This window comes from Lolium rigidum, chromosome 6 (assembly GCF_022539505.1).
Source record: "Lolium rigidum isolate FL_2022 chromosome 6, APGP_CSIRO_Lrig_0.1, whole genome shotgun sequence".
In the NCBI taxonomy this organism is placed as follows: Eukaryota; Viridiplantae; Streptophyta; class Magnoliopsida; order Poales; family Poaceae; genus Lolium; species Lolium rigidum.
In genome coordinates this window covers 280,600,639-280,611,377 of record NC_061513.1, presented here as the reverse complement: position 1 = coordinate 280,611,377, position 10,739 = coordinate 280,600,639, and the positions used below count along the sequence as shown (strand labels likewise).

At 40.2% G+C, this 10,739-nt stretch overlaps 1 long non-coding RNA gene across 1 annotated transcript; it reads left to right on the top strand.

The window, feature by feature from the left end:
* Window positions 1-1,190: 1,190 nt before the first annotated feature.
* LOC124660680 lies at window positions 1,191-3,401 on the top strand. Its single transcript, XR_006989927.1, has 4 exons — window positions 1,191-1,301; window positions 1,632-1,718; window positions 2,476-2,560; window positions 3,320-3,401. It is a non-coding gene; the product is annotated as an uncharacterized LOC124660680 (long non-coding RNA).
* The last annotated feature ends 7,338 nt before the right edge of the window (window positions 3,402-10,739 follow it).

The window sequence follows — 10,739 nt, the reverse complement described above, 5'->3', positions numbered from 1 at the left end:
TCTGTGTACAGGTACATCCATTGTTTATTTCATGTATGTTTGCTTATGTTATTTGTTTTCCATTCAAATTTATGCAGTGTAGTCACCTAAATATGGTTGCCTAAAACTTATCTTGCATATTGTGTAGAAAATGGATTAATACAGTTTCATTGTTGTTTGTGGTGCAGGTTTATCTGAACAAGGACTGGTACTCTCTAGAAGATGTATGTAATGCTTATGCTTGGTTTCCTACTAAATAATTTATGATTGGCCGTGATGGATCCTGAATTCACCATTGATTGGTGCATCCCACGTGGAATATAGTCATGCTTTCTTGGGATCTGTAGTTCTTGTGCCAGCACAGCGGCTTCATTTCGTCCCTGCTGTCATTGTTATGGTCTGGATTTCATGGGTTTTTCTCTTACCTTTTGAGGTTGCTTATCTGAATATCTATCCGGTAAAGATGATGCATGACGAGTGACATAGGCGCTGGAGGAGGTGGCCGAAGACGGGAGCAGTGCATCCCGCTGTCGCGAGTAGCGGCTGGTTGGAGCTCCGCCCGCCCCGCTTTCTACCGAATCAACGTTAGCAGTTCAAGCCACCATTATCACCTCTGCTCTGCCAGCCAGCTCCAGGAGGAGGGACGGGTGGCCATCGTGATCCCAGGTTCATCTCTCATTCTCAGTTTCTGTACTTTTTTTTGTGGGTAAATACATGGGAAAAAACATATTCTTTGACGTAGGGGAGCTCGATGTCATGCCCGGCGGCCGAGCGGCAAGGAAAAACTGCATCTGCTGATAATGGTGGTGCTACCTTGAGGATTCAGGTTCTCCTCTCTCTTATCTGATCCATTTTTTGTGCTGTACGTGTGAGCAAAATAAATATCAATCATAATTGGTTATGCAAATCAAGACACCAATATTTGCATTTTTTCAGTATTTCATGTCCTGCAGATTAGTTAGCAAAATGATCTTCGTGGCTTATGGTGGTTCAGCTTGGTACTTTTTTTAAAAGAGAACGATGAAGATTTCTTGCTACTGTATTCAGGAAGAGAGTATATGGTGCAACAGATTTAGTTGCTGGTGTAAAAATCTTGATGTTAACATTCCCGTGTAGGAATTCATCCCAACTTTTGGGTCTTCCGTTTATCACCAGTTTACACACATATCATTCTTCAATGACATATGTTTAGTTGACTTTTCTAGCATGCCCACTTTGCAATCAAAGTTTTTCTTTGGTCTGCATTTTGCCAATATAATGTAAACCTGCATGTTCTATACTTTTCAGAGGTGGAGAAAACAAAAAGAGATGGTGTATAGCAGGTGTGTAAAAAGAGATGTTCTATACACCATGGTTCTTTTTCTATTGTCAATTGTATATATTCTATACAACATGGTTCACCTGAATCAATTTTCCATGAATTTTGTATTTATATTTTTCTGCTGTATCATACAATATTATAGCTATAAAAATAACAGTTTCAGAGATTATTCATTTCCAATCAAAGCGAAGCAGTTATGAGGTTGCTACCTATTTTGTTTGGATATTCAGCTTCGATTTTAAGAATGTTAACTTGCATTTTGATAAGCTGCACATTTCTTATGTCCTTTTGTGATGCAAACATAAGTTTTGAAATTCATTCCTTTTCATAGGATGTTGAGGACAACATTTTGCGGCGCCTGGTCTAAGGTTTCAGGATAGGAAGGTCAAACGCACTTGCCTTTCTACTGCAGACCTAGGTATGTGTTCTGCAGTATAATTTTCTTCTCTTATTAATTATTTGACGAACACTAGCTGTGCATAAGTGTGCAATGTTATTAACCAATTAGACTTTTTGTACTCTGTGATTATAAGCTTTTTCATAGATCTGACTTTCACATCTACACTTCTTCCTTTTACTTAAATGGGTTCTCTCTCTCTGCAATTGGTATGTACTGCTATGTATGATTGCAAAGCTGACATAATTGTATGATTGCAAACCTGACATAATTTAAGCTTTCTCTTAATATTTCCATCCACTAGATTTGCTTCCATTCTCGGTTATATTGGACGATTTAGATTCAGTGGTGCTTACTTTTGCTGCATATACTCCAAACTAAGCACGAGCTGTACTGTCTTTGATGCTTTATTTATGCATTCAGGTTCGCTATGTCTTTGATGCTTTATACATTTTACCTTACGTCCATGCGTCATAATTTGTTATGTGCTATCTACCTATGCCTTAGCTTCACTATATCAATGCTGCAAACCCCAGGTGAATATCTCTAATTGATTTATTCATATAAATCCTAATAGTATTTATTGCTTACTTGGATAAGAATATGCTTAGCTGTTCCTGTTTAACAGCATCTGTGTGCATGCTTCATTCATCACGCTATAAGTAATTCAGTGAAGATAATAAAATATGACAATCGGATTTATTTTCACATGATAATTCTAGAGATTTTGATTTTTTTTGTTTTCTTTGTACTGACGAAAGAACTCTGATTTTCATAGGTCAAAGCACATTCTCAGACCTGAACAACCAAGGGTTTCGTACTTCGAGTCCATGCCTACCGGTTCGGCCAGCGTCATGCCTTGGGTTGGTTCCTTATTTTGTCCAGTTTCATTAGAAATTTTTGCCATACTTTACGCGGCGACATCTGAGTTCTAGCATCGATCTGCTTCTTCCACTGCTGGAAGAGAGATGGGACGACTTGTAGGTTTATTTCCACTAGCTAAACTGTTGTTTCTCTGTTTTTTCAGAATGATTAACACTGGTCTTTGTTTTCTGCGGCTGATTTGATCATGTAGTCCATGCTTTCAAAATAATGGGAAAATAGTTTTGCTTATTATCCGCGTAGATATTGAATATCCTGCTGAAATAACAATATAAACTCCTGAGGCTAAGACAGGAAAATCATCGCTAGAAAAAAAAATGAGTACAGTTACGCCATCTTTGAGAGTCTTTGACTTCATTCACATCTTTATATCTCTGATTTGGTTTTCTATGTGTAGGTAAATTTTAGAGCACGGTTTCTTATGGTTGTGTATATAGGTTGCATGTGTGTTAGGTACTTAGGTCTTTTAACAAGTTGGAAAGTATGAGAAATACAAATGGGCAATATATAATTCCTCGGTAACCTGTGTGGTACAACACCAGAGGCCTCTGTTAAAAATGGGTTTGATATATACGCTTAGATGTGTGGACAACCTCTGTTTAAGCAAGTGTACCCAGATATTATTTCACTGACTGATTCCTATCTGTCAAATTATTGACATCAAATGTCTCACTCCATAGTTTTACCCTCTTCTAACCATATCCTCTCGGCACCTTTGCTGATTTATCCTTTATTTTCAGGTCAGGATCCCTCTTGCATAACAAAATGTGTACCTACATACTTGCACACTTCTCCGGCACTGCCATGTGTTGTTAAACCCCCTCTGCAGGTACCTGGTCAGTAGGTCTGAATACCCTCTGCCATTTTCTGCAGATTTAAGCAATGTTACTGGTTCATCTGTCAAGAAATCCTTGTTCCAGGACTCGCCTCCTCGTGTTCAGGCTGAAGCTGTGCTAGCCAACTCAGGTTGTGTCGGACCAGGTACCTGCCTGCATGCTAACCATCTGTCATTATGTTTCCTGTTGGAGTCTTTCTTATCTACATCTACATCTACACTATTTAAAAAGGATCTGTTATGGAGAGTTGGGGTGTTTTTAGGCAACGAGTAATTTAGTTTATTGGCTTATGCCAATGAGTTCTTGCATCTCAGGTTAATTAGTCAGTGATGATCAACAAAGAAATAGACAGATGTGCAAACCTGCAACGATAAATAGATTATACTTTAATTCTTTTAGTCTAGCTTGTACCTCAAATATTTTGACTGGTTGTCTCTGTTGCAGGACCACGTGGTGCTCTTCTGTGTGGTAATGATTTGACGCATCATTAACAGCCTTTGCAATTGCAGAGACATCTTCAAGACCAATGATTAAAAATAGCCATGCAACACCATCTACCCAAGGTAAGATGCTATAGAGATCGTTCCTTTGAGTTCTAGATTGTACTTTCCCTTCATCATCCAATTCGATAGCTCCAACACGTGCAAGAAATTGTTGATTAGAATGCCCTATCATAGCGTTAACTTTACCTTCATCTGGTTCAGTTTTCTTGTCACTGACACTCAGCCCAAGAAGCAACTCAGTTGCACCATATTTTGAAGGCCGAGAGCTCCGCTGAATTTCAGAACCATCAGGAATGAAGGGAGGTTCATTGCTATGATTTTGCTCTATTATTATTTAAAATGTTATCTGTTATTTTTCAAGTAAATAATTAGTATCTGATATGCTAATTAGTATCTCATATGCTATTAGTGCTGAGAATATTCAAGGAAATACCTTTTTTAGCATCTTTCTCTAGGATAATTAGTATTACATGGCATAGGTCATAAAAGGAAATGACATAAGATATTTTTCTTTCTGGGTTCAATTTTTAACTGACTAAGCTATTCTATGTTGTTATTTTCTTACACATAAGTCTCACGTCTGTCATGAAAAACACAAACTTTTCGTGATAGTAAAAATGAGATTGCAGGCTTGAATTTTGCTGGTACCACGATATTATGTGATTTACTATGGGCATATGGGTACCTGCTCTCTCATACTAACCCGTATGACCTTCTTGTATGTTTTGTAGAGTCGTATGATTTAGAATGTTAGTACATTTTTAATTGGGGAGTGCTTTTCAATACTGATTTTCCAAAGTATATACCATAGAACCTACAATATTGGCAGTTAGTATACATTCAGAAAGTATCATCACATAGGTTTATACACTTTTGCAGAGCTATGGAATTTTAATTGGTTACCTAGACTAAAGGTCTACTGTACAAATTTATCCGTGAAGTATGCTTTCAGAAATTAGCATCACATAGTAGTGTAAATAAGTGATTAATTTATAGAATAAATTCTGGGTATGTCAAAATGCAAGTTCTACGAGGAAAGGGATAATTACATGATGTCATCTGAATGTTCAGTACCTCATTTTACAAGTTCAGTCTTGGAAATTTATACACTTATCTAATATTTTGGGACTACCTTCTACAACATAAACCCCAGATTTTGCTTATTTTGGTAGGTATCTTATCCACGAAAGAAAAGTATAGACCTACCTTATGAAATTTAGAGCAGATTCATACTATGTGCAGTTTGATTTACCTACCTAAGGTTATAGAACAGATTCATTACTCTTTTGCTTTCTCCAGGCAGTGAATCAGTTGCGGTGTCATTTCAAATCATATCGGAATGTGACAAAAATACCTGAGGTGAGAGAGAACTCAAGAACATCATGAAAATCCTCAAATCTCATTTGATTGGATGTTATATATATGCATGGACAATCATCATCATTTGATTGGATATTACATATACTAGCAAAGAAAAGCGCGGCGTGCCAATCATGGGAATTGTCTAGCTTTTTATGTGCTGATGGTAATCATTGGCTCCTGCTTGTGTGTTCAATTGTGGATCTTCTCTCTGTTTGGAGAGATTCTCCATGGATTCTTTGTGTTTGCCTGTTGGTTTCCCAAACAGTTCTTACTGTGAATGCATTGTTTCCTTCAATTAGGTAAATTCATTTCGTGTTAGTGCAATGGCTATTGATGGTTTTAAGAAATCCCAATAGCTATTGATGGTTTTAAGATAATCTCGGTATACAAGTTCTACGGTAATTTATTATCTTCTCTTTATTGTCAAATTGCTTCTCCGATTACAATACTCTATTGTATCAAACATGAGCTAATCTTCTTCTCTTACTGTTTCTTTGATTTGGCTCGCCTTTAACTGTTGGTTGATTATCTTTTCATTTGCAGTGGTGCTAAGTTTTGGTGGTGCAAGTACCTATGAAATCTACGTTTTTTCTATAGTGTCGGGCCTCTAAAAACCATGCCACAACAACGCCCATAAGCAGCGTATGTAGATGTTGCTTTCCTACTCTTGACAGAACCATCGAGTGTTAGTTAGTATAATAATATTATTCTATGTCCCTTATTGTATATAAACGTTTGTTACTTTGTTCATGATTTTGTGTGTTATCCTAATTTGATATTATAAACTTCTTTTTGTAAAATCAAAGAAACATATTACCATTTTCAAACTTACTTTATCATCATTATATAAAATGTAAATCGTTGCGAATTTCACGGGATCGTGCGCCAAGGCGCACATCTAAATCTAGTTCAATAGTAAAGATATGCACATGACGCAGACTACAAGAACCCCCCCCCCCTCCCCGTCGCTGTCCCTAGGCGACACCGGGGCGCCCGCCGCCGCCTTCTCTCCACCCCTCCCCTTCGGCGCTCGCTCGTCGCCGCTGCGCCGCCGGCTCCAGGGCCGCGGTGGCGGGCCCCCCGCTGGTCGGTGACCGCCAGGATTGGCTGGGGAAGACGATGGCGGCCCGCCGGCGCAGGCAAACCAGGGCGGCGACCCCGGGTCACGGTGGCCGCAAAGGTGTGGCGGGCGGCCGGCTGCTCGGCGCGGTGGTCACACGGAGGCCGCAGATCGAGGCCGCACCAAGATCTATCGTGGCGGCTGCCTATGCAGGGCCACGATCTGGGCCAGGTGGGCTGCAGCTGCTCGCGGCCGGGACGGCGTCTGCAACCTGGCGAAGGATCGTGCGCATTGTCGATGTTGTTCCTTTGCAGGTCTGCTAGCTACTCGCCTGTTGCCCGACAACCATGCCGGATTTTGTGCTTGTTCGCCTTCTCCGCAGTCGTCAGTGGCGTGGGGGGCTGCTGGCCTGGCATGAATAAAGGTGGTGGTCTTAGGGACTTTCTTGTGCGAAGATGGAGACCTTCCTGAAGTCAGCCCCTCTTGATCTGGCCGGAGTGGTGCGTTCCGGAAAGCTCCGCCGGCGGATGTAACATCGCTTTTATTGCCTGGAGTTCGCTGGATCGGTGGTATTCGGTTCGATGCACCCATGCTTTTATTCCTGCCGACTGGTTCTGGAGGAAGCATCGCGAAGTTCTGTTCTTTCTTGCCATATGGAAACATGCTCCATGGCGAAGTTAGAGGCGGAAAATACCACGAGGGCCGGACTGGAGGACTTGCTATGGAGGTCCAAGTTTTTTAGCGTTGTTGAGGGGCTTGCTTGGTATTCTGGCTTTCGCAACAGCAGTATGCAAGAGGGGGCGGCAATACACGTGAAGTTCAGAGTCTTACCTTTTAGAATGAAAATCCAATGTCGGTTTTTAACTAGTTGTGCCTGGCAATGACCTTGCTAGAAGCATTATTTTGAAAGCGGGGACTATCTTCAGGGTGAAAACCTAAGATCTTCTGATCGGGCAGCGATGGTGTTTGTGCACTGTTACCTTTTTGGAGGCGTCGCTTTTGAAGTGCTTGAAGTTCAGGTGTTGTCTTGGTGGTGGATGTGCCGTTGTTGCTAGGGCTGAAATATCGTAGCGGGACTTTTCTTTTATGTAATTCTTTTTTTTTTTTTGGTTGTGTGCATCCGCAATAATATTAAAGTATTGCGTTGTTGCAGAGGGTATCTTCTTGATATTAATGTATAGTCCTTATCGAAAAAGAAGATATGCACATGCCAACAACAGTGTCAGATGATGCACTTTGTTGCCAAACTGAGGATAGTGTGTGCTAAGGTGTCAGGTTATCTGCAAATTGAGAGCTTCATCTAAGTAGCACTGACTGATGAGCTTTGTAAAAAAAAACTATGCGCCTTGGCAGTTGTAAGTTCATCTGTGAACACGGCTAAAATTTCATCTGTGAACACGGCTTAAATGTAGCTCTAAGGACGACACCTCAGTTGTGCTCACAAATTTCAATTTATTGCTTCCAACCACCAATACTGGTCTGGTCACATCTCAGTTTGCAGCAAAACATGGCAAGAATTGCTACTCAGCTTTCACAAATCCCAAATTTTCCCCCGTGTACCAAAATAGAAGTTCATAATCTATTTGTGATATTCAACTGGAAGCAGCAGCCTGTGGAGAGATTATATCACAGCAATTGCATTCAAATCAGGAATTCACTAAAAGGCCAATATGTATTCGATAACTATTAAGAAAGATGGAAAACAATATGAAATTTGGAAGAACTTGAGGAGTTCCGAAATTCATCAAGGAAAATAACATTGTAGGCACCGAAAACATGAGCAGCTGAAGTAGAAGTACTAATAATTACACCAAATCTCTGATAAGTTTTCGTATTAAAAATCGGAGAGTAATAGTAAGGAACATGAACATGATTATTTTTTGGTAGAGATAAACATTTCTTTAGTGTGGACAACTTGCCCAGGCAACATTATTCCCAACAAATGGAAATCATATTCTCATCCTTGATTAGATTCATATGACAATATACAGGATGAAACAAAAGCAAGTATTAAAAGATAGTTCTTTGTCTCTATTAAATTTGGGTGAATAAGCAACATGTCTTTTGAGCAGTCATGCATAGTTCAAACAGAATACAAAACATGCCATGGCTAAATATTGCAAAGAAAGCAATCTCGTGGCAACTCTGGAGCAAGCATAACAAAAAATTGCTGGCAAGAGAACATGTAAGATGCTAACCAAGTAACCATGACTGAAGCATGGTTTGGAAACTGCTGTTACAACATTACTAGAAAATTGGCTTGCAACAACCAACACTATATTTCACATAGCTCAAATCCATCACTAGAAAATTCACCCAAAAAATTTCTTTTGTAAATTAATGTAGAGAAGGGCACTGGATTCTGAACTAAGAATAACAGCTACATCTCTTCAGACAGACAAAATTCAGCGTGTGAAATATTCTGACTAATGGATTTTGATCTCAAAGCTACTGCTGTATAAATATATTTTTTATTCAGTCAACTACCTTAGTTTGAGTCAGTAGAGAGGGTTTCTTTTAGATTATGCATTGTCAGTAGGGGCAACTGATTCTTCTGCTGGATCGAGCATGCAAGGACTCTTGTGATCAGCTGCCAGCTCTTCCACAGGATTGTTAAAACATTCGCGCAATCTAGGGCTTCTCCTTGGAGTACTGGTATGGCAGTTCTTCTTAGGATGCTTTGCTCTCACCAGCTTTGTGTCACCATGTTTAGAGGCCAGAGCCTCCGGAGTGGTAGAAGCCAGGCCTGCAACATGTCACCCCTAACTTCAATTGGGAATTGTTGCAATGTTTGCTTTATACGAATCGTTTCTATGGTGAACACACAACTGAACTGACAAAGGGATAGAGAAGAACTTACTGGGGAGTGGCACTGATGTGGGGGGCTACGATAATTCTTTGATTCAGCAGTATCAGGAGGCTCTTTTTCCATGCCCAAGGGTGATACAGCAGCTACCAGCTGTGTGTCACCATCTTCAGAGGTCAGAGCCTTCGGAGTGGTAGAAGCCAGGTCTGCAACATGTCATTGTTAGTTTCAAATAGGAATAGTTGCAATCTTTGCTGATATGGATAGTTTGTATGGTAAACAAACTACTGAACTGACAAAGGGATGGAGAAGGATTTACTGGGGAGTGGTGCTGATGTTGGGGAGCTAGGACAACTCTTCGATTCAGCCGTATCAAGAGGCACTTTTTCTATAACCGAGAGCAATGCGGTAGCTACCAAAGCATTTACACACTCAGTAGCCTCTTGACTTCCTTCATCAGCTAGACAAATGCAGTCTGCACATCTTGCCTTCCTTAACCAGCTAGGATAAACACATCCTGATTTGGATCACCAACTTCGGAGGACAGAACCTTCTGAGTGGTAGAAGTCGAGCCTGCAACATATCACTGTTAACTTTGAATGAATTTTCCACAATGCATGTTTGATGTGGATTGTTTGCATGATAAATACACAACTGATGAATTGAAGTGAGAGAGATAAAAAAAATACTGGCAAGTGGCGCTGATGTTGGGGGCTAGGCCACTTCTGTGATTCAGCAATATCAAGAGGCACCTTTTCCATAAGTGAGGGAGATGTGGCAGCCAAGGAAGCATTTCCAGACTCAGTAGCCTCTTGACTTCCTTCACCAGCTGAGACAAATGCAGGCTGCCCATCTTGCCTTCCTTCATTAGCTAGGACAAACACAGCCGGTCTATCCAGCAACTTTGCATGTGGCTGGGTTGCAATGTGATCCTCGTTGCTGCTCAAATCAATAATATCCAGCAACATCATAGAAATCATATTTAAAAAAAAAATCAGCCATGTGCCAAGTTCTGTGTTGTTGTGTATTAGAAAACCCAAAAAAATACGAGAAATGGTACAAAATGGGGATAGAGGATAACACTTGCAGAGTTCCACAATAGTTGTGCCCAGCGTACATTCAGATATAGGCTTGTACTGTTATGAATGATTTAGTAAATATGAGATATGCACATGCAAACAACAGTGTCAGGTTACAACAGTTTTGGTCCAGATTATGCACTCTGTTGCCGAACTGAGGACAGTGCGTGCAACGGTGTCAGGTTATCTTCAAGTCCAGAGCTTTATGTAAGTAGCACTGAGATGATCTTTGTAAAAAAAATGTTATGCACCTTGACAGTTGTAAATTCATCTGTGAACACAACTAAAATGTAGCTCCAAGGACAACACCTCAGTGTTGCTAACAAAATTCAATTTAATGCATTCAACTTGATGATTTTCAAAATACATCATTAAAAAAGACAGGCACATAACATGAACAACCGAAGTAGAAGTACTCCCACCATCCCTATAAAAGCTGCTCAACTTTGTCTATATACATTAAATTCTAGACAAAGTTGAGCAGCTTTTTTAGGGACGGTGGGAGTACTAATAA